The sequence below is a fragment of the Carcharodon carcharias genome, chromosome 16 (genome assembly GCF_017639515.1).
Source record: "Carcharodon carcharias isolate sCarCar2 chromosome 16, sCarCar2.pri, whole genome shotgun sequence".
NCBI lineage: Eukaryota > Metazoa > Chordata > Chondrichthyes > Lamniformes > Lamnidae > Carcharodon > Carcharodon carcharias.
Window position 1 is genome coordinate 34,122,566 of NC_054482.1, and position 20,715 is coordinate 34,143,280.

At 44.3% G+C, this 20,715-nt stretch overlaps 1 protein-coding gene across 8 annotated transcripts in view; it reads right to left on the bottom strand.

Moving 5' to 3' along the window:
• The window catches only part of LOC121289026 (roquin-1-like), a 166,831-nt gene that overhangs the window by 110,614 nt on the left and 35,502 nt on the right, over window positions 1-20,715 (bottom strand). The window lies entirely within an intron of this gene.

Genomic DNA, 20,715 nt, shown 5'->3' on the forward strand with positions numbered 1-20,715 from the left:
ATATATATCCAGAAGTGCCACATTCATTGGTGCGTTGCAGTCAAGTGCCAACTAACAACGTATTAGTCTACCAGCCACATGGAGAGCAGAAAGGAATACACTCTAAGAGGCTCCAACATTTTGAGTCTAAAGTGTGATTACTTCTAATTTATGGGAACCAGAAGACATAACAACCAGGCCTCCTGACTCAAAATAAGAGTGTTACCAACTCAGTCACACTGACAAAATCCTCAACTGATTTCCAAAGAAAATGAACTGCAGAATTCTTATCAACTAAGTGATATCTCCACTTGCTGGAAGAAATCTGAGATATGCATAAAGTGCCAACACTCATATAGATGAAATTCAAATGCTTTGTTTACAAAGAGTGAGGGTGAAGAACTAGTATATCCACATACCAAACCTGATGCAAGACACCACTCTTAAATAAGAGAGTTATACCACAAGAGCACATGGATCAAAGGGATATCCCGTCAGTATTTACGTGATGCCACTGCTACCAGTGACCACATAATGGAGACTGCTCACATCCTAACTTGCACAAAGTCTCGTTCTCCCACTGCTTCTCTGCTCGCTGACCAACATTGGCCAGGAGCCAACACTAGCTTGATTTTAAAATTTCCAAAACAAAAACAAAAATACCTGGAAAAACTCAGCAGGTCTGACAGCATCTGCGGAGAGGAACACAGTTAATGTTTCGAGTCCGTATGACTCTTCAACAGAACTAAGGAAAAATAGAAAAGAGGTGAAATATAAGCTGATTTAAGTGGGGGGGGGTGGGACAGGTAGAGCTGGACAGAGGGCCAGTGATAGGTGGAGATAACCAAGAGATGTCATAGACAAAAGGACAAAGGTGTTGAAGGTGGTGATATTAACTAAGGAATGTGATAATAGGTGACATTAAGGGTAGAAAGCAGGACAAGCAAGGTAAAGATAGCCCTAGTGGGGGTGGGGTGGGGGAAGGGATCAAAATAGGTTAAAAGTTAGATATAAAACAATGGATGTAAATACATGTAAAAATAATGGAAATAGGTGGGAAAAGAAAAATCTATATAAATTATTGGAAAAAAGGGGGATCGGAAAGGGGGTGGGGATGGAGGAGAGAGTTCATGATCTAAAATTGTTGAACTCAATATTCAGTCCAGAAGGCTGTAAAGTGCCTAATCGGAAGATGAGGTGCTGTTCCTCCAGTTTGCGTTGAGCTTCACTGGAACAATGCAGCAGGCCAAGGACGGACATGTGGGCATGAGAGCAGGCTGGAATGTTGAAATGGCAAGTGAAAGGGAGGTCTGGGTCATGCTTTTGGAAAATTTCCATCCTTGTTTTCTAGCTCTTCTATTACCTCGTCCCTCCCTCTTGCCCTACTTAGACTTAGTTCCTCCGGGAAAGTGGTCAGCATCCTTGATGTTCTGTTGTCCAATGGTGATGGGAGGGTCTGGTGTCATCCAGTTTTCTTGCAACTGATGTGTAGACCAACCTTGGCGCTGCTATTCTCAAATCTGGTGATCATGTCTTGGAGTCTGCAATTCTTTGGCCAGCAAGGTGATGTCGTCTACAAAATCCATTCAGGACAACGGGCTGCAAGGCGCCGCCACTGGCCCTGGTCCATCTCAATCTCTTTCGCTTCAGCCCAGGTGGTGTCATGCTCTTGAAGGTCCTCTCAAATGTACTTCACCAGATCTTCTTTACATGGCCTCGACTTCTTCTTCCATCTGGCAGTGTCGGTTTTACTGTCACTACTCAGTATGACTGGCAAGTGAAATAATTGTCCTGCCAGCATCAATCATCTTGCTGCCATGATGTCTTGTAGGCATCTCTGGTCAGTCCTCTGTAGTACTTCTGCGCTCTTTCTCTCTCTCTATGATGCCCAGGATCTTACGTAGGCAGCGCTGGTGAAAGACGACCAAATCTTTGCTATTCACTTCCACGTCTCATTGGCATAGACTGTGGTTGGTACTACTACAGACATGTAGCGTCACAGCTTCATGGCCATGTTGATGGTGTTGAATGTCCAGACCATGTGGAGCTGCTGGAAGACTGATGCTCCTTTGCTGATTCTCAAGTGGACATCGATCTCTACATCACCCTTCCTGGAGATATTGCTTCCTAGATAGGGGAAAGTGGTCAGCATCCTTGATGTTCTGTTGTCCAATGGTGATGGGAGGGTCTGTTGTCATCCAGTTTTCTTGCAACTGACGTGTAGACCAACCTTGGCGCTGCTATTCTCAAATCTGGTGATCATGTCTTGGAGTCTGCAATTCTTTGGCCAGCAAGGTGATGTCGTCTACAAAATCCAAGCCTGTCAAGCAGTGATGTTGCCACAGGATGCCAAAGTCTGCACTCACCATCACCTTCCTCATGATGAAATCAATAACTAAGAGGAAAAGGAGTGAGGAGAGTAACGGTGCTGAAGGAGTCCATGGCGCCTGTGCTGGTCTTGATGCAACAGCTGGAGTCACTGTATAAGGCTTCGAACATATTAATATACCACTCTGGATGCCATACCATCTTCTGATGTACCAGACTAACTGCCAATAGATGCTATTGATAGCCTTCCTGAAATCAATGAAGTTGATAACAAGTGGCTTCTGATATTTCAGGTTCAGCTTCACGATGCTCCTATGTGTAAATATCTGCTCAATGCATGATCTGCCACCCCGGAAACCTGTTCTTCATGAAGGGTACTGTCTTCTTCTGCTTTCAGTCTGTTGAGGAGCATCATGCTGAAGCCCTTGCCAGATACTGACAGCAGTGTTATGCCCCTCCAGTTGTTGCAGTTGCTGAGATTCTCTTTCTTTGGCAGCTTGACAATTACTCCTTGCCTCCAGTTGTCTGGGACATCTTCCACATCTAGGTATTGTTGAATAGTGTTCTTGCCATGTTTTTGTTGTGATAGTGTTCTTGCCATTTTTCAATGGCATTGCTGGTATCTCATTGATCCCTGATGCCTTGTTGTTCTTCAGGTTCTTGATGGCTCGTTGGACCTCTGATCTGGTCACTTCTCCCAGGCCAATGTTCAGCTGCTGAGTTGCGGTGCTGTCATCGAACTCGAACGTAGAGCTGGGCTTGGCTGGTTGAGGATCTCCTGAAAGTGTTCCACCCACCCGATCTTCCGTTCCTCATCCATCAATAACATCTTGCCATCCTTGCCCTTGATTGGTGCAGTGGTGTTGCTTCTTGCACTGGTCACTTCCTGTACAGTGCTGTACAGCATCTTGGAGTCATTCCAATTTGCTGCTTCTTGTGCCTCCCTGCCTTTTAACTCTATCCATCCTTGTGTGTCTTTCATGCATGCTCTTCTTCACAATTTTTTTTTTTTACAGAAGTCTCCTGTACTTCTCATTATCTTCTGTCTTTGCTCAATGTTCTTTTCTGGTCCCGCTTTTGTCCCTCCTGGCTTTCGTTGCTCCACCGTTGGTGGCCATGCCTTCGGCTGTCTAAGTCCTAAATTCTGGGATTTGCTCCCTAAAGCCTCTGCCTTTTTATCTCTCTCTCGCCCTTTAAGAAGCTCTTTAAAACCGAACTCTTTGAACAAGCATTTGGTCACCTGTCCTAATATCTCAAAGTTTGTTTGATAACACCCCTGTGAAGTGCATTGGGATGTCCCACTATGTTAAAGGTGCTGTATAAATGCAAATTTTTGTTGTTACTTTGGTTTTTTCTTTCCTCAACTCTGGAAAATGTAGTTACATAATGCAGGCTGACCCCTAAGCGTGCTGGGCTCTCTCATCAACAGAGAATTGTTGGTTGCTAATTGATGCCTTAAAATGGCAGTCGTGCTCTAGATTATCCATGTCATCAGCACACTCTCGATGGAAGTGTCCCAGTATTAATCGGGTCACACGGCAGAACTATATGTTGGCTAAGAAGAATAAAACAATGCAAGCGAGAACACAATGCTGAGACTAAAATGCACCTGGAAACCCTTGGTTCTATTGTTCAGACCGGGGAAAAAGAAAGGGCCCAGCCCCTTTTATTTAGCTCCCCCCGGACAGATCACAGGAACCCTTCATTTCACACAGCAAACTTGATTAAGAAGTCGGGAAGGAATAACTAGGGAGGAACTCCGAATTACTGGAAGGCGCAGACCCCTCTGGCTCACAATATAGAATGAGGATGGATGATTTTAGATGAAAGATCTGAGCAATTCGGGAAGGCTTCATCTGTTTTTCCAAATACATCACAGGTCTACCAGCACCAGGGTTTAGTCAGATTTCCACAGAGAACAGAAGTCAAACATTCAGGAAAAGAAAACAAGAACAACAACAACAACATGTACTGATATGGCATGTATAATGATTTTAAAATTCTCATCCTTGTGTTCAAATCCTTCCATGATCTCGCACTCATCTCCCTCTCACCTTATCTCTATAGTCCCCTGAAGTCCCACAACCCTCCAAGATCCCTGTGTTCCTCCAACTCTGGCCTCTTTCACCTCTTTGCCTTTCTTCTTTCCTCAGCTGTAAAGGTGGGCTTGTTAGATGCCATCCTCTACTGTACCAGTCTGAACATGACATATCTCTTGCAACTATCCCTACACTAGCGGCCTTGCCTTCACTGGCTAGGTGCTAAGCTCTGAAAGCTTTTCCCTAAACCTGACCTCATTAAAGATACTCTGATAAGACTCTGTTTGATAATCACTCCCGTGAAATGCATTGGACTGCTTTAGCCATGTTGGAGGAACTATGAAATGCAAGTTCTTGTTGTTAAAATACTTAAACACCCCAAGGCACTTGAGTGAAACAAATGCTGACACTGAGTTACATACAGAGACATTAGGGCAGGTGATCAAGAGGTAGGTTTTAGCTAAAGGAAAGAGATGGGAAGTCAGAGAGTTTTAGGGAGGAAACCACAAGACTCCTCATAGCCTGCCATCCCAATGCAGGAATGACCACAAAAGAGATGGTCAGTGCACACTGATGATCTCAAATAAGAGCTTGTCCCTTCCAGTTCAGGAAAGCTAAATGAATCTGATACTAAACTCTGCCCAAGACATTCTGAATTCTGATCCATTCAAATGGAGTGATGTTTTGCAATTTCCCTCCTATATTTCAAAACGTGCATTTACCACGTATTAGGAAGGAATATGGTGGACATATTTAGAGCAAAGGGCAGAATCACAGGATCTATCCCTTTTAATTTCTCCGAATGACATTCTTATGCCACTCGCTGCAGTGACCTGGAACTCACTGTCCACAAAGGTGGCGGAAGTGGAAAAAAAAAATGAATGATTACAAAATGAAATTTGATGGGCCCCTGAATGAAATAAACTTGAAGGGCTACAGGAATTAAACAGGGGAATGGGGCTGACTAGATTGCTTCCGTGAGGAACCGGCATGGACTCGATGGGCTGAATGGCCGCCTTCTGTACTGTAAATGACTCTGACTGTGAGGAGAGAGGATTGCTAAGAATCTAAGGCAAGGAGTGTATGAATCTTGTGGGTATACTGAGTGAGGGAGCCTGTGTGGAAAGCCTTCTCACTTTTCTGAAGTAACACATCAAGACAGTTTTGCTGATCGAAGCTTGGTGAAGCTTGCGTCACTGTTGCTGCTTGACAAACTGGGAACAAGGGCCAGCAAGAGTGAGGCCAGAGTGTCATCCTGATCAAAAAGTACTGAATCCTGGTCTGCAGCGGCAGAAAGGATGCCTCTGGGAAGGGGATTGGGAGAAACAGCTAGAATTCCTGCTGCTGATCACCCTTAAAACTACAGTGCATGAGGGTCAACATCGGTCAAGGTCAGTTATAGAGTCACAGAATTTTCTTTCAAAATTCTTTCATGAGCTGTGCGCATTGCTGCAAATGCCAGCTTTTATTGCCCATCCCTAACTGCCTTTGAGCCACCTTCTTGAACTGTTGCAGTCCATCTGGTGCGGGTACTCTCACAATGCTGTTAGGAAGGGAGTTCCAGGATTTTGACCCAGTAACAGTGAAAGAATGGCGATATAGTCAGGATGGTGTGTGACTTGAGGGTACTTTGCAGGAGATGATGTTCCCATGCGTTTGCTGCCCTTGTTCTTCTAGATGGTAGAGGACATGGGTTTGGGAGGTGCTGTCTAATGAGTCTTGGTGAGTTGCTGCAATGTATCTTGTAGACGGTACACACTGTTGTCACTGTGCTTTGGTGGTGGAGGGAGTGAATATTTACACTGCTGGACAGGGTGCGATCAAGCAAGATCCTTTGTCCTGGCTGGTGTCGAGCTTCTTGGATGTTTTTAGAGCCACACTCATCCAGGCAAATGGGGAGTATTCTGTCACACTCCTGTGTGCCCTGTAGATGGTGGACAGGCTTTGGGAAGTCAGGAGGTGAGTTACTCTCCACAGGATTCCCAGCCTCTGACCTGCTCGTATAGCCACAGTCCAGTTCAGTTTCTGGTGACTCCTCTGCTCTAAGGAGAACAGTCCCAGCTTCTGCAAACTCTCCACACAACTTAATTTCCTCATCCCTTCTATGATGCTGGTAAAACAACCTCTGAAGATGCTCCTAGGCCTTGATATCCTTCCTTAAATGTGGTTTGCCCAACCATCTTCAGCTGCTTCATCAATGACCTCCTCTCCACCATAAAGTCAGAAGTGGAGATGTTCGCTAATGATTGCACAATGTTCATCACAATTCGCAACTCACATTTTGTAGCAGTGCGTGCCCATATACAGCAAGACCTGGACAACATTCAGGTTTGGGCTGACAAGTGGCAGCTAACATTCACTCCACATAGGTGCCTATTAATGACCATCACCAACAAGAGAGAATCCAACCAGCTCTCCCCATGACATTCAATGACATTATCATCGCTCAATCCCCCACTACCAACATCTTGGAGGTTGACCAGAAACTGAACTGGACTAGCCAGATAAATACTGTGGCTACAAGGGCAGGTCAGAGGCTAGGAACCCTGCAGCAAGTAACTCACGTCCTGACTCTCCAAAGCTTGCCCACAATCGAAAAGGCACAAGTCAGGAGTGATGAGTGCAACTCCAACAACACTCAAGAAGCTCGATACCATCCAGGACAAAACAGCCTGCTTGATTGAGACCCCTTTCACCATCTTAAGCATCACTCCCTCCACCACGGATGTACAGTGGCAGCGGTGCATACCATCTACAAAATGCACTGCATCAATTCACCAAGGTGCCTTCGACAGCACCTTCCAATCCTGCGACCACTACCATCCAGAAGGACAAAGGCAGCAGATACATGGGAACACCACCACCTGTAAGTTCCCCTCCAAGCCACTCACCATCCTGACTAGGAAATATATCACCGTTCCTTCAATGTCGCTTGGTCAACATCCTGGAACTCCCTCCCCAACAGCACTGTGGGTGTACCTACACCACATGGACTGCAGCGGTTCAAGAAGGCAGCTCACCACCACCTCCTCAAGGAAAATTAGGAATGGGAAATGAATGCTGGCCTAGTCAGAGACACCCACATCCCTTGAAAGAATTTTAAAAGGCCTAGGATTGTACCCATTTTACTCCAGCCGAGGCCTAACCAGTGATTTGTAAAGGTTTAGCCCGACTTCCTTGTTTGTGTAACCAATGCCTGACTTACAGAGCCAAGTACCCCAGAAACTTTATTTACCGCTTTATCAACTTAACCTGCCAACTTCAAAAATTTGGGAATATGCACTCCCAAGCTCTTCTGTTCTTGCACAACCCACAAAATAGTACCATTTAGATTATACTGCTTCTCCATTGTTGTTTCAACCAAGCACAAAACTTCACACTTCTCTGTTTTGATATGTTTCTTCCACATATCTGCCCATTTCACCAGTCTGTTTATATCCTCCTGAAATCTGCTACCACCCTGCTCACTATTTGCTACTTTACCAAATTTTGTATTATCTAAAAAATGGTCTTAATACCTGGGGGACCCAAGTGCATGCTTCAAGCAGGTCGGAAAAACATCCATTCACCTTTGCTCTCTGTCTCCTAACCCTTAGCCAATTATATACCCAAATTACTACAGTACCTTCCAAATTTAATAAATTCCAAATTAAATCTGTTATGTGATAGTTTATCAAATATCTTTTGCAAGTCCATTTGTACATCTACTGCACTACCTTCATCTTTTTGGTTCAGATGCTGAGTTCTGGGCTCAGTTGCTATACCCTGCTTGGTTAATAATAAGAAATAATATTATTGGAAAATATTTTTCTTTTAAAATGTGGGTCTGTGGGTATGTCTTAATTGGATTAAATCCAGCTAGTTTGGGTGCTTTGATGTGCACTAGTTTTGATATGTAAGAGAGATAGAGTGTATTTGCATTTTTTGAATAGAGATTCAAGAAGTGGGGTGAAAATTACCACCTGGCTAGCAGATACCAAGCAATATGTTTATATTACTAATAAAATTGGTACTATGAAAGGGGTTTCATTGTTAGAAGGTGGAGTTCAAAGAGGCTGGTGTTACGATGAGAATTTACATGGGTTGTGCTAGGTATAATTTCAGCAGTTGTGTGGTGTGGGGTAGAGGCAATGTGAGATCAAAAGCAGCTGTAAGCCTCCACAGGAACCAAAGTGAAAAGAACCTCATTTTGAATTCGTAATGCTTTGCCTGGTATTTGCTGAAAGTCTATGGGTTGCTGTTGCCTTAATGGAGATTGGTTTGGGAATTTGTTAAAAGTTATGGAAGTAGTAATTTGAGGCCATGTGTATATATATTTTAACCTGTATAAATTAATAAAATGCTTCATTTAGTTTGATGTAAAACCTTAAGAACCGGTGTTCTGATTCCTGAATTTAGAGTCGCATCTCAAACATAAGACTTAAAATTATAGGTTATGACAGTTGTTTAAAGTTTCCCTCTGGGATTTTTAAATAACTCAGCTTTACCAAATGCTGGATCACAACATACACCATAGGAATTGTTAATTGGAGAAAGACCACGGTCCAACTGGTTCATTTTCTCCTACCCTGCTGGTTGCATAATCTGACAATAATAGAGCTGTGGACTAACCACAGCAGTTAAGCACTTATTAATTCGTCTATAACAGATCTAAATATGAGGTGGAGAAAACCCCCACATTGGAGAGCTGTAGGAACCATTTGTCAAAAAAAGGCCTGCTCCTCCCCAGCACTTGCCACACTTGTGTCTCAAATTACTCATATACTGTATCCCAAACATTATTTTCTAACAGAAATCTGTTAAATTTGCATTGGAATGAATCAATGCTGACTGCTTTGGCTTGGGAGCCTGTTGCACGGATGGACCACTCACTCATTAAAATAATATTTCCAAATGGCAACCTAGCAGTGCTTATCTGGGACCAGGGCTCCCAACGCTGAAAAACTGGAAGAATTAAAAACAAATGGGAAATATAAACAGTGCCAGTGGGCAGAACAAGTGGCTCTCACACACACGGGCTAAAAGGCACTTCCCACGTATACAAATGCTGCTTTAGAGAGAGAAGGGGTAAGTGGATACCAATCACTGACATAGGTCCAACTGGTACTAATGTTGAGTTTATTCAGCTCTTCCTAATCTCACACAGTATAATATTTTCTCTGGGATTTTTCTGTTAGCACACTATTATTTTAATGTGGAAATTGGAGGGGGGAGGGGCGGGCATTGGGAAGAGCTGTTTTTGCACAGAATACTTCCCACTTTAAAAAAGAAATGCCAAATGATATTGGAGGCTTGATTTCCTGAGTGCAAGCTCCCCACCTGCTGGGAGAACCTATCAAGAATATATCCCACGACAAATTTTCCTTCCTCTTTTGTATATTAATTGTTGATTAAAGGACAGAGGTGGCACAGCACTAGCAGGGGGGAAACATTGGAACTTAAAGCAGTGAAACATTCAGCCCAATGGATCCATGCTGATGTCTATGAACCACAAGTCTCCTTCCAATCCTTTCACATAACCCTAACTGCCTAACATGCTGTTCTCTCATGTCATTATTTCACTTCCTCTTAACTGTATCTATAATATTCGCCTCTACCAATCCCTGTGGTAGTGAGTTCCACATTCTCACCACTCTAGGTAAAGACGTTTCTCCTGAATTCCTCATTGGGTTTATTCATAGCTATCTTATATTTACGGCCCCTGGTTAGGGATTCCCAGCAGTGGGAACATTATCTCCCACCCCTTCATAGTTTGAAAGATCTCTGCTAGGTCAGCCCTTGGCATTCATTTTCCTCGAGAGAAAAAGCTTCAGTGTTATGACCCACATCTAGTCCGCAGAGAGATCAGTTAAAGAAACCCTGGCAAACAGATGAAAAAAATAAAGACCGGAAGAGCGTGAAAATCTCCAGGAGCTCACCACCATAAACAGGTCAGGCACAGATAAAAGCAAAAAACTGCAGATGCTGGAAATCCAAAACAAAAATAAAAATACCTGGAAAAACTCATCAAGTCTGGCAGCATCTGCGGAGAGGAACACAGTTAACATTTCGAGTCCGAATGACCCTTCAACAGAACTAAGTAAAAATAGAAGAGAGGTGAAATATAAGCTGGTTTAAGGGGGGACAAGTAGAACCAGTGATAGGTGGAGATAACCAAAAGATGTAACAAACAAAAGGACAAAGGGGTGTTGAAGGTGGTGATATTATCTAAGGAATGTGCTAATTTATACATATCAGCAATGGCAAACTCAAAGTATGAATTTTGGCCCAGATCCATGTTATAACTTTATGCATTTCTAATTGGTACCTTGCTCTTCAGTATCACACCAACCTGCAATTCATTGCGGTACCAACAGTGCCGTTAATACCAGTGTAACCAGGGAAAACTGCATGTACAGCTACTGCAAATGAAGCATTCAATACCAACAACAATTTGCGCTCCTTTTAGGGCCCAAGTGTGATAGCAATCCAGCTCCTCACAAGGTGTGACTGTGTGAATAATCATCCTGACATTTAACAGGCGTGCTTTTCTACATAGTCACAAACACACTGACTCACTCAGCGTGATCAAAGTTCACCAATGAATAGACAGTGTCACTGATTGGAAACAGAAACAAAAATCAATCCTCCTCAGAATAGAACAGTGGAGGCACCTGTTTCTTCAAGCTAAGCCCACTTCCTATGGACTCACAGTCTCCTGACAGGCATTCGCATCCTTCACCATCCCATACCTTTCCTATGGGCACAAATACCCCTCACTATGTCCCCGTGCACCCTCCCCCAGACACAAATACCCATCACCCCATGTATCCTCCTTGTGGGTACAAATACTGCTCACCTCAAAGCCCATGTCCTTCACCCCCTGTACCTTCCACATGGACATAAATATCCCTCACCACCCCCAACCCCCCATGGATGCATACATATCTCTCACCTCCATGTATCCTCCCCATGGGCACAAAATATCCCACACCCACTCTACCCTCCTCATGGATACACACATCCCACACCACCCCTCTCTACTTCCAAGGACACCCACACCCCTTAGCCACCCTCTCCATGGGTTCACACATCCTTTAGTGTCTTCCATGTATACATCACTCTGTACCTTCCCCATGGTTGCCATTGACCAATATTCTATAATTGGTTGTGCCTTCTTCTGCATCCTCCATGCAAGTGCCCCAGCTCCACAACAGCCCGTCTTCCCCATATTCCCAATGAGAAAGGGTTAGGATAAAAGCTGGTACCATGGTGGGCTGGGCACTAAACAGCATGGGCAGGTTGGGAATGGTGAGGCATAGGTAGTGATGGGTGTGGAAACTTCCTACAGAATCTGGATTACTGGGGAATAAACACACAACCAGTGCAGCCTTCAGTGTCATTGAAAAGAGAAACATACATAATAGTCTGCCTAACTATAACAGCAGAGTGAGTCGTGCACACACAGGAACATATGCTATTCCCTTCAATCCAAGCTAAGGAGTTTCAGAATTGGACTTTGTATTTTTTTACTGGCTCACAACTAACCTATGGACTTGCAACATCCCAATTTTCAAATTCTCAACCTTGTTTTGAAATCCCTTCACAGATTCACCACTCCCTATCTCCATAGTCTCCTCGAGCTCTATAATCCTCTAAGATTTCTGTACTCCTCCAATTCTGGCCTCTTGGGCAATCGTAATTTTAAATCCTCCACCATCTGTGGTCGTGCCTCCAGCTGCCTAGACCCTAAGCCCTGGAATTCCCTCCCTAAACTCCTTCACGGCACTTCTTAATTTCTGTCCAAAATTTGTCTGGTAACATTCCTATGAAGCAACTTGGGATGTTTTACCATATTAAAGGCACTTTTGTAAATACATGTTGTGGTAAAAATTGCCAGTGTTATAGGAACTGGATGTTTAGACGGCTCATTCATCTCTAGGACCAGGGCTCTAATCCATTCAAGGGGAAGCGGTGGCCTAGCGGTATTGTCATTAGTAATCCAGAAGCCCAAGATAATGCTCCGGGGACCTGGGTTTGAATCCCACCACGGCAGATGGCGGAATTTGAACTCAATCAATAAAAATCTGGAATTAAAAGTCGCTTGGTGGCCATGAAATGATTGTCCTTACATGGTCCGGCCTACATGTGACTCCAGACCCACAGCAATGCAGTTGCTCTTAACTGTCCTATGAAGTGACCGAACAAGCCACTCAGGTCCCCAGCATCACAGATGCCAGTACTCAGCCAATTTGGTTCATTGGATGTTAAATCAAGAAACGGCTGAAGGCACTGGATACTGCAAAGGCAGCACCTGAGGAGTCACGAATGGTCGCAATCATTGTGCAATCATCAGCGAACATCCCCATTTCTGACCTTATGATGGCAGGAAGGTCAATCATGAAACAGTTGAAAATGGTTGGGCAGAGGGCCCATAGCCCTGACAACATTCCGGCAAGAGGTATTGAAGACTTGTGCTCCAGAACTGGCCACACCACTAGCCAAGCTGTTCCAGTACAGGTATGTCCTGTCCACAAAAAGCAGGACGAATCCTACCCGGCCAATTATCAGTCTATCCTCAATCATTAGTAAAGTAACGGAAGGGGTCATCAACAGTGCTATCAAGCGGCATTTGCTGAGCAATAACCTGCTCACTGACGCCCTGTTTGGGTTCCGCCAGGGCCACTCAGCTCCAGACCTCATTACAGCCTTGGTTCAAACGTGGATGAAACAGCTTAATTCTAAAGGTGATGTGAGAGTGACTGCCCTTGACATGAAAGGTAGCATTTGACCAAGTGTGGTATCAAGGAACCCAAGCAAAACTGAATCGGGGGAAAATTCCCCGCTAGCTGGCGTCATACCTAGCACAAAGGAAGATGGTTGTGGTTGCTGGAGGTCGATCATCTCAGTTCCAGGACATCACTGCAGGAGTTCCTCACGGTTGGGGTCTAGGCCTAACCATCTTCAGCTGCTTCATCAATGACCTTCCTTCCATCATAAGGTCAGAAGTGGAGATGTTCGCTGATGATTGCACAATGTTCAGCACCATTCGTGACTCCTCAGATACTGAAGCAGTCCGTGTCCAAATGCAACAAGACCTGGACAATATCCAGGCCTGGGCTGACAAGTGGCAAGTACCATTCACACCACACAAGAGCCAGGTAATGACCATTTCCAACAAGAGAGAACTTAACCATCGTCCCCTGACATTCAATGGCATTACCATCGCTGAATCCTCTACTATCAACATCCTGGAGGTTACCATTGACCAGAAACTGAACTGGACCAGCCATATAAATACTGCGGCTACTAGAACAGATCAAAGGCTAGGAATCCTGTGGCAGGTAACTCACCTCCCAATTCCCCAAAGCCTGTCCACCATCTACAAGGCACAAGTCAGAGTGTAATGGAAAACTCTCCACTTACTTGAACAAGCACAGCTCCAACAATACTCAAGAAGCTTGGCACCATCCAAGACAAAGCAGCCCCTGGATTGGCACCCCTTCTACAAACATTCACTCCCTCCGCCATTGATGTATAGTGGCAGCAATGCATGCCATCTGCAAGATGCACTACAGGAACACACCAAGGCTCCTTAGGCAGCACCTTCCAAACCCATGACCGCTACCATCTAGAAGGTCAAGGGCAGCAGACACATGGAAACATCACCATCTGGAAGCTCCCCTCCAAGTCCTCACTATCCTGACTTGGAAATATATCACCATTCCTTCACTGTCGCTGGGTCAAAATCCTGGAACTCTCTCCCTAACTGCACTGTGGATGTACCTACACCACATAGACTGCAGCGGTTCAAGAAGGCAGCTCACCACCGCCTTCTCAAGGGCAATTAGGGATGGGCAATAAATGCTGGTCTATCTCATCAATGAATAAAAAAAAATTCTCAACTGAAAGGATGATTTGTTGTGCTGGCTATTAAGGCCATTAGTGAAATCTGTTGGACTAGTCTCAACTGATGCTGTACCTGATTACAGTTTGAAAATTAACAAAGAAACAGCCTTAGTGTCATGGTAAATGAGAATTTAAAAAATGCACAGCACTGCAATTGGAAGTAATTTTGTGTGTCTGGAATTCCACAGAGGAACCCCACCCTAAAACTAACCCATGCTGTGCCTGCCAGGGAGTGTCCTAGAGGGATTTTTAACCTTTATCTAACCAGTGTATGGTACCTACCCTGAGAGTGTCCTACTAGATTTAGGTAGCTATATTCTGTATCTAACACTGTGCTGTACCTGTCATGGGAGTGTTTGATGGGACAGTGTAGAGGGAGCTTGCCTCTGTATCTAACCCCATGCTGTACCTGCCCTGGGAATGTTTGATGAGGACAGCGTAGAGGGAGCTTTACTTTGTGCCTAATCTCATGCTGTACCTGTCCTGGGAGTGTTTCATGGAGATAGCGTGGAGGAAGCTTTACTCTGTGTCTAATTGCATGCTGTACCTGTCCTGGGAGTGTCTGAGGGAGAATAGAATGTTGTGAATCTTCTGGATCTGATGAGGAAGCAGGTTCAAATCTTAGTCCCGAGGAACTTTCCCTCAAGTTCCAGAAGGATGTTGGAGTGTATGAAAATATTTCCTGATTCTTCCTTTTAAACTCACTCTGTGCCACAGGTACACCCAGTCTTATTATTCACTGGAGAACTGAGCCCAGATTCTCCTCATGCTCTCTTGTTCGGTATCAATTTGCAATTTAACTTGTCTCATTGTTCTGTTGATGCTTGAAGAGTTATGAGGACTGCTCCTACATTACTGTGATCACAGCACCACAGTGCAGCAACTGGATGTCAGGGAGCTGACTCCATTGGCAAGAGTTGGGTAAATTGACCGGTGAAAATCCCAGCTTTGCGACACTGCCGGCTTAAGAATGAGCAAGTCTTCATGATGTAAGCTGTTTTGGGGAGGGGTAGGATGTCACTGAGGTCACATGGCAAAGTCTGTGCGATCCCTCACATTATCCTAATGACAGACCTCTTTACTTGCCTTTATCTGTTTCTATTGTCATGGATAATGCAAGTGCAGCCCAGAAATGCATGAGAAACCTGAAACTACACCAGTCACATCTGCTGCCTCTTCTTTCCGATTTATCCTGCACTCGCCTCTCCATTCTGCCTATTTTCATCTCCAGCCATTCTCACCCTTGTTTCCAACTTTCTCACTGAAACTCAAGATTCATATCTTGTTAACTTTCTCCAGTTTTCCTCTTACACTTTCTACTCCAATATTAGATCTGTGGCTGGATTCACGATGACAGCAACACACTTGGGGACAGTGAAGCACATTTGAAGTGTAGTCACTGTTGTAAGAAACGTGGCAGCTAATTTAAGCACAGCAAGGTCCTGCAAACAGCAACCTGATAATGACCAGATAATTTACTTCAATGAGGGCTAAGGAGGAAAAGCTCAGGAGTAGGTTTAAACCGCATAGTTCTTTCAAAGAGCAGTTACAGGCATGATGGGCCAAATGGCTGCCTCCTATACCATAAGATTCTATGGATGATGCTGTTTGGGGGATAAGTGCTGGCCAGGTTTCCACAGCCCTTCTTGAAAAATAGTGTAGTTGGATCTTTTACATCCACCAGTCGAGCCTGCAGTCTCCACCGAAAGACAGCATTTCTGACTCTGCAGCAGTCCCCAGGTCATGGGCTCAAGCCTCTGGATTGGGGCTTGAACTCACAACCTTTGAACTCATGAGGTCAAGAGTGTGACCCACTGAGCCACAACAAATAAGTTTGTTCTAATCTGTTCAAATTCATTTCAACAACAGCTTGCATTTATATAGTGCCTTTAACATAGCAGAGCATTATCAAACAAAATTTGACCCAGAGTCACATTAGGAGATATTAAGGCAGATGGCCAAAAGCTTGATTAAAGAGATAGATTGTAAGGGGTGCCTTAAAAACAGAAGTAGAAAAGTGAAGAGGTTTAAGGAGGAAGTTCTAGAGCTTAGGTCCTTGGCACTGACCACCAGGCTGCCAATGGTCCAACAATTAAAATCAGGGCTGTGCAAGAGGTCAGCATTGAAGGCGTGCAGATACCTGGGACAAGGATACAGAGAAAGGGAGGGGGAAAGGCTATGGAGGGATTTGAAAACAAGGATGAGAATTTTAAAGTCAAAGCATTGTTCAACTGGGAACCTATGTTAATCAGTGAATATGGCAATGATGGGTGAACAGGACTGGGTTTGAGTTAGGCAGCAGAGTTTTAGATGAACTCAAGCTTATGAAGGGTGGACAATGGGAGTCCACACAAGAGTATGTTGCAAGTCTAGAGGTAACAAAGACATGGATGAGGGTTTCAGCAACACATAAGCAGAGGCAGATGAGGTGTCCTGTGATATTAGATAGGCGGTCTTACTGATGGCATGAACATGTCATCAGAGCTCATCTTGGGATTAAATATGAAGTTGTGAACAGTCTAGTTAAGCCTCAGACATTTATCAGGGAGAGGGATGGAGTCGGTGGCTAGGAGTTTGTGGTGGGGTCCGAAGACTATGGCTTTGCTCATCCTAATATTTATTCGGAAGCAATTTCTACTCATTCATTAATGGATGTTGGACAAATAGTGTGAGAAGTCAGAGGCAGTAGAGGATTGAGAGTTAGTGGTGGTTAAGTAGAGATTCCTCTGACTTCTCGTTCCTGAAGCTAACCAGCATTGCTATTCCACCTGCTGTCTCTATCGCACTGCAAAATGGAACATCTCTATAACTATTTGTTACAAACAGAATCCATTCCATTAGTTCCAATTTCACCATGCTGAATCCAGTATTCTTGCTCCATCAGCAGTGACACCCAATCACGTGGCCCAAACATTAACAACAAGAGTTAATGGTTAAGGCAGCAAGCCTGGCAGAAGGTCTGGAGTGAAGTCACATTAGAGGCTGATGTTACCCTCAAGTTAGCGCCTGCCTGCAACTCTTGCAACCGACTTGGTCCCAGGTATACAGGCTTTCATCTTCCATTTGGATACCAGCCTTCGAGGTCGAGAGGCGGGTACAGATGCTAGGCAAGTCTGCACCTCCTAAAAACATGCCTAGGATCCACAGCAGACAAAGCTTTTGGCTTGGACTTCAGCCATCAGCAAAGGTGCACTGTATGAGGACACCCCATCTGAAATGGATTGCATGCCCACCATCTTTCACAGATGTTTACTCATGTAAACAGCATGACAAGCTGTGAACTGAAGCCCAAATCTTTATCCTCTGCTGCATTCAGGTCAACATAAACCAACTCTAACAATTAACATGGCTGTCAGGTTAGTATAACCCAGCTCTGTCAATTAACCCAATCACAGGAAACTTCTCAACGGAGAACATATACTGCTCCCGCTGTTTCCTCAGCTGCAGAGGATTCTAGTGCCAGGCCATTGTGTACAGGCTAAACTACTACCGATTATTTTATCTGTAAACCAATCCACAGATGCAGAAATATATACAAGATAATAAAAATATTTAAATGTCATTTATTAAAAAGGTACAAACAACAGCAACTCGAATTCTAATCTGCATGGGCTCCACTAGCAATGAGGTTCTTGCTCTCCAAGAACCACCACCCTCTTCTTTATTCTTCAGACACACAATTCTTTTAATCTCCTGGACCGTCCCATCTCCCATCCAAACTTTTACAATATACCTGTTTCCTTAATGCTGGGTTATTTTCACCATAGTTTCATGCTTGCTGCTTGTTGAATACCCTTGCATTAAAGCACATTCTATAAATCAGTTCTTATAGGCAACTGCAAACCAGCCAACTAGGGCAGTCGCTGAGAATTCATATCAAACTGACCCCCACCCATTTCTATCACTTTGAGTTCACCCTTACTTCTCCCTAGTAATTTGCGTGTGCCTATCCTAATGCTTATAAATGTGATGCTTATTGTTCTTCCAGCCACTGCCCTTAAATTTGTACTATCCAGTTATGGAAGATGCTTGAATGCTCAACTTATCCTTCACCTCTAACCTAGTTCGCAATCCTTCATGTCTTTTTTGATATGGATGCACCATGGGCCCACACTTCAGGCCTTCAGAACTCTGCTCTTCAACAAATGAACCACTTCTCTTTCAGATATCTGGGGTAATGACATCTCACAACTGTGGCACCATGCACTGAAAAAAGTCACAATTAGAAAATCAACAGTCATGGCCACAATGAGAAAATATCGCAGATGCTGGAAATCTGAAATAGAAACAGCAACTGCTGGAATACTCAGCAGATCTAGCAACATCTGTCGAGAGAGAAATGGAGTTAACATTTCAGGTCAGGACCTTACATCATGAGTTCTGATGATAGGTCATCAACCTGAAACTTCAACCCCCTCACTCTCTCCACAGACGCTGCCTGGTTGTTGAATTTCTGCTTTTGTTTCCCATAAATCACTGTGTTCGAGTTGATGGTTAATCATAGAACCATAGAAGGTGGCTATTTGACCCATTGTGTATATGCCGCCTCTCTGCAAGAGAATTCATCTAATCCCACTCTCCCGCCCTTTCCCTGAAGCTATTTTTTCCTCTTCGGATAGTGATCCAATTCCCTTTCGAAAGTCGCAATTGAATCTGCCTCCACCACACTCTCACGCAGTGAATTCCAGATCCTAATCGCTCGCTGCATGAAAAAGTTTTCCTCACCGCACCTTTGACAAAAGAACCAATCACCTTAAATCGGTGCCTCTGGTTCTCGACCCTTCCACCAATGGGATCAATTTCTTCCTCTCTACTCTGTTCAGACTCAAGATTTTGAATACCTCTATCATATTTCCTTTCAACCTTCACTTCTCTAAGTAGGGAATGTGACAGCCAATATGCGCCAAGCAAGCTCCCACAGATAGATTATCTGCTTCAGTAATGTTGGTTGAGGGATATATAATTATTTTTCTTATTCATTCACAGGATGTGCACTTTGCTGGCTGGGCCAGCATTTATTGCCCATCCCTAGTTGCCCTTGAGAAGGTGCTGGTGAGCTGCCTTCTTGAACCGCTGCAGTCCTTGTGGTGTAGGTACACCCACAGCACTGTCAGGAAGGGAGTTCCAGGATTTTGACCCAGTGACAGTGAAGAAATGGCGATATTGACCAGAACACCAGGAAAATTCACTGTTGTTCTTCAAATTGTGCTCTGGAATCATTTACACCCACCTAAGAGAGCAAGCGAGGCCTTAGTTTAATGTCTCATCCCAAAGATAGCACTTACAACATTGTCACACTCTCAGTACTACACTGGGAGGGTCAGTCTAGGTTATGAGTTTAAGTCTGTGGAGTGGGGCTTGAACCCACAACCTTCTGACTCAGGGCAGGAGTGAAGACATTTGAATCATCAAGGCAGCCAAGGTTTAATGGAAAGCACCCTTGCTTCTGAGATAGCAAGTAGTGGGGTCACTCCACAGACTTCGCTCATAATCTAGACTGACTCTCCCAGTACAGTACTGGGGGAATGCTGCAATGTCAGAATTGCTCTATATTCCCACAAATGCACAGTATTCCAATTGTGAGCTCAGGATTTTAACAATTTTTTTTAAATGTTAAGGGGGCTTCTTCAGACTGTATGGACACCTCTTGGTCAGAATTAGTTGGGAATTTTATAATTAAATCCACACAATTTATCGATTCAATGCTGGAAGACGGAACGCAGCTTACAGATAATCACTGAAAACAACACAAACCATGTCCCAAAACATATTTCTCATAAACCTGACAAGGGAAAATGAAAAAGATTAAAAATGTGCTGTTTCTGAAAATGAAGTCACTACCTTGAAGCCATTCAACCCACTCCCTCAAACAGTGCAAACATCTCAACACTCCTTCTCAAATACAGACCGCTCAGCTGTATATGAAGCAAACCACAGGCCTGGCATACAAGTACAGGGCCACGCACAGGGTGGAACACACCAACGCGGCCCCGAGCACAGGGTGGAACACACCAACGCAGCCGCGGGCACAGGGTGGAACACACCAATGCAGCCCCAGGCACAGCATGTCACAAGAATGCAGAATATGGCACAGCCCTACATATAGAAACAGAGCAAAGCACAATGTGACACACACAAACAGCACAGTCGCAAAATGCAAACGCAGGACCAAATGCTGCTAACAAACAAGAACCGTGACATGCAAACAGAGGACTTGGCACAGGCAGACACAAATGCAGGACTGAGCAAAGCACAACAAACTCTGGAGGGAAAACAATTCAGGCACACAAATAAAGATACAAGGCAACGTGTAGTCCCACACACACAGAACTAACAACGGAAAGCTGTGGTGCTTGAACTGATGGTGCTATTGTTGCAGCAATACAGCCATGGCTTTACACATCAACCTGAATTTTGCTTTCAATAAGGATTGGTACTTCAGTCAACCTTGATCGTGTAAAGCAGGAGACATTGTTGCTAC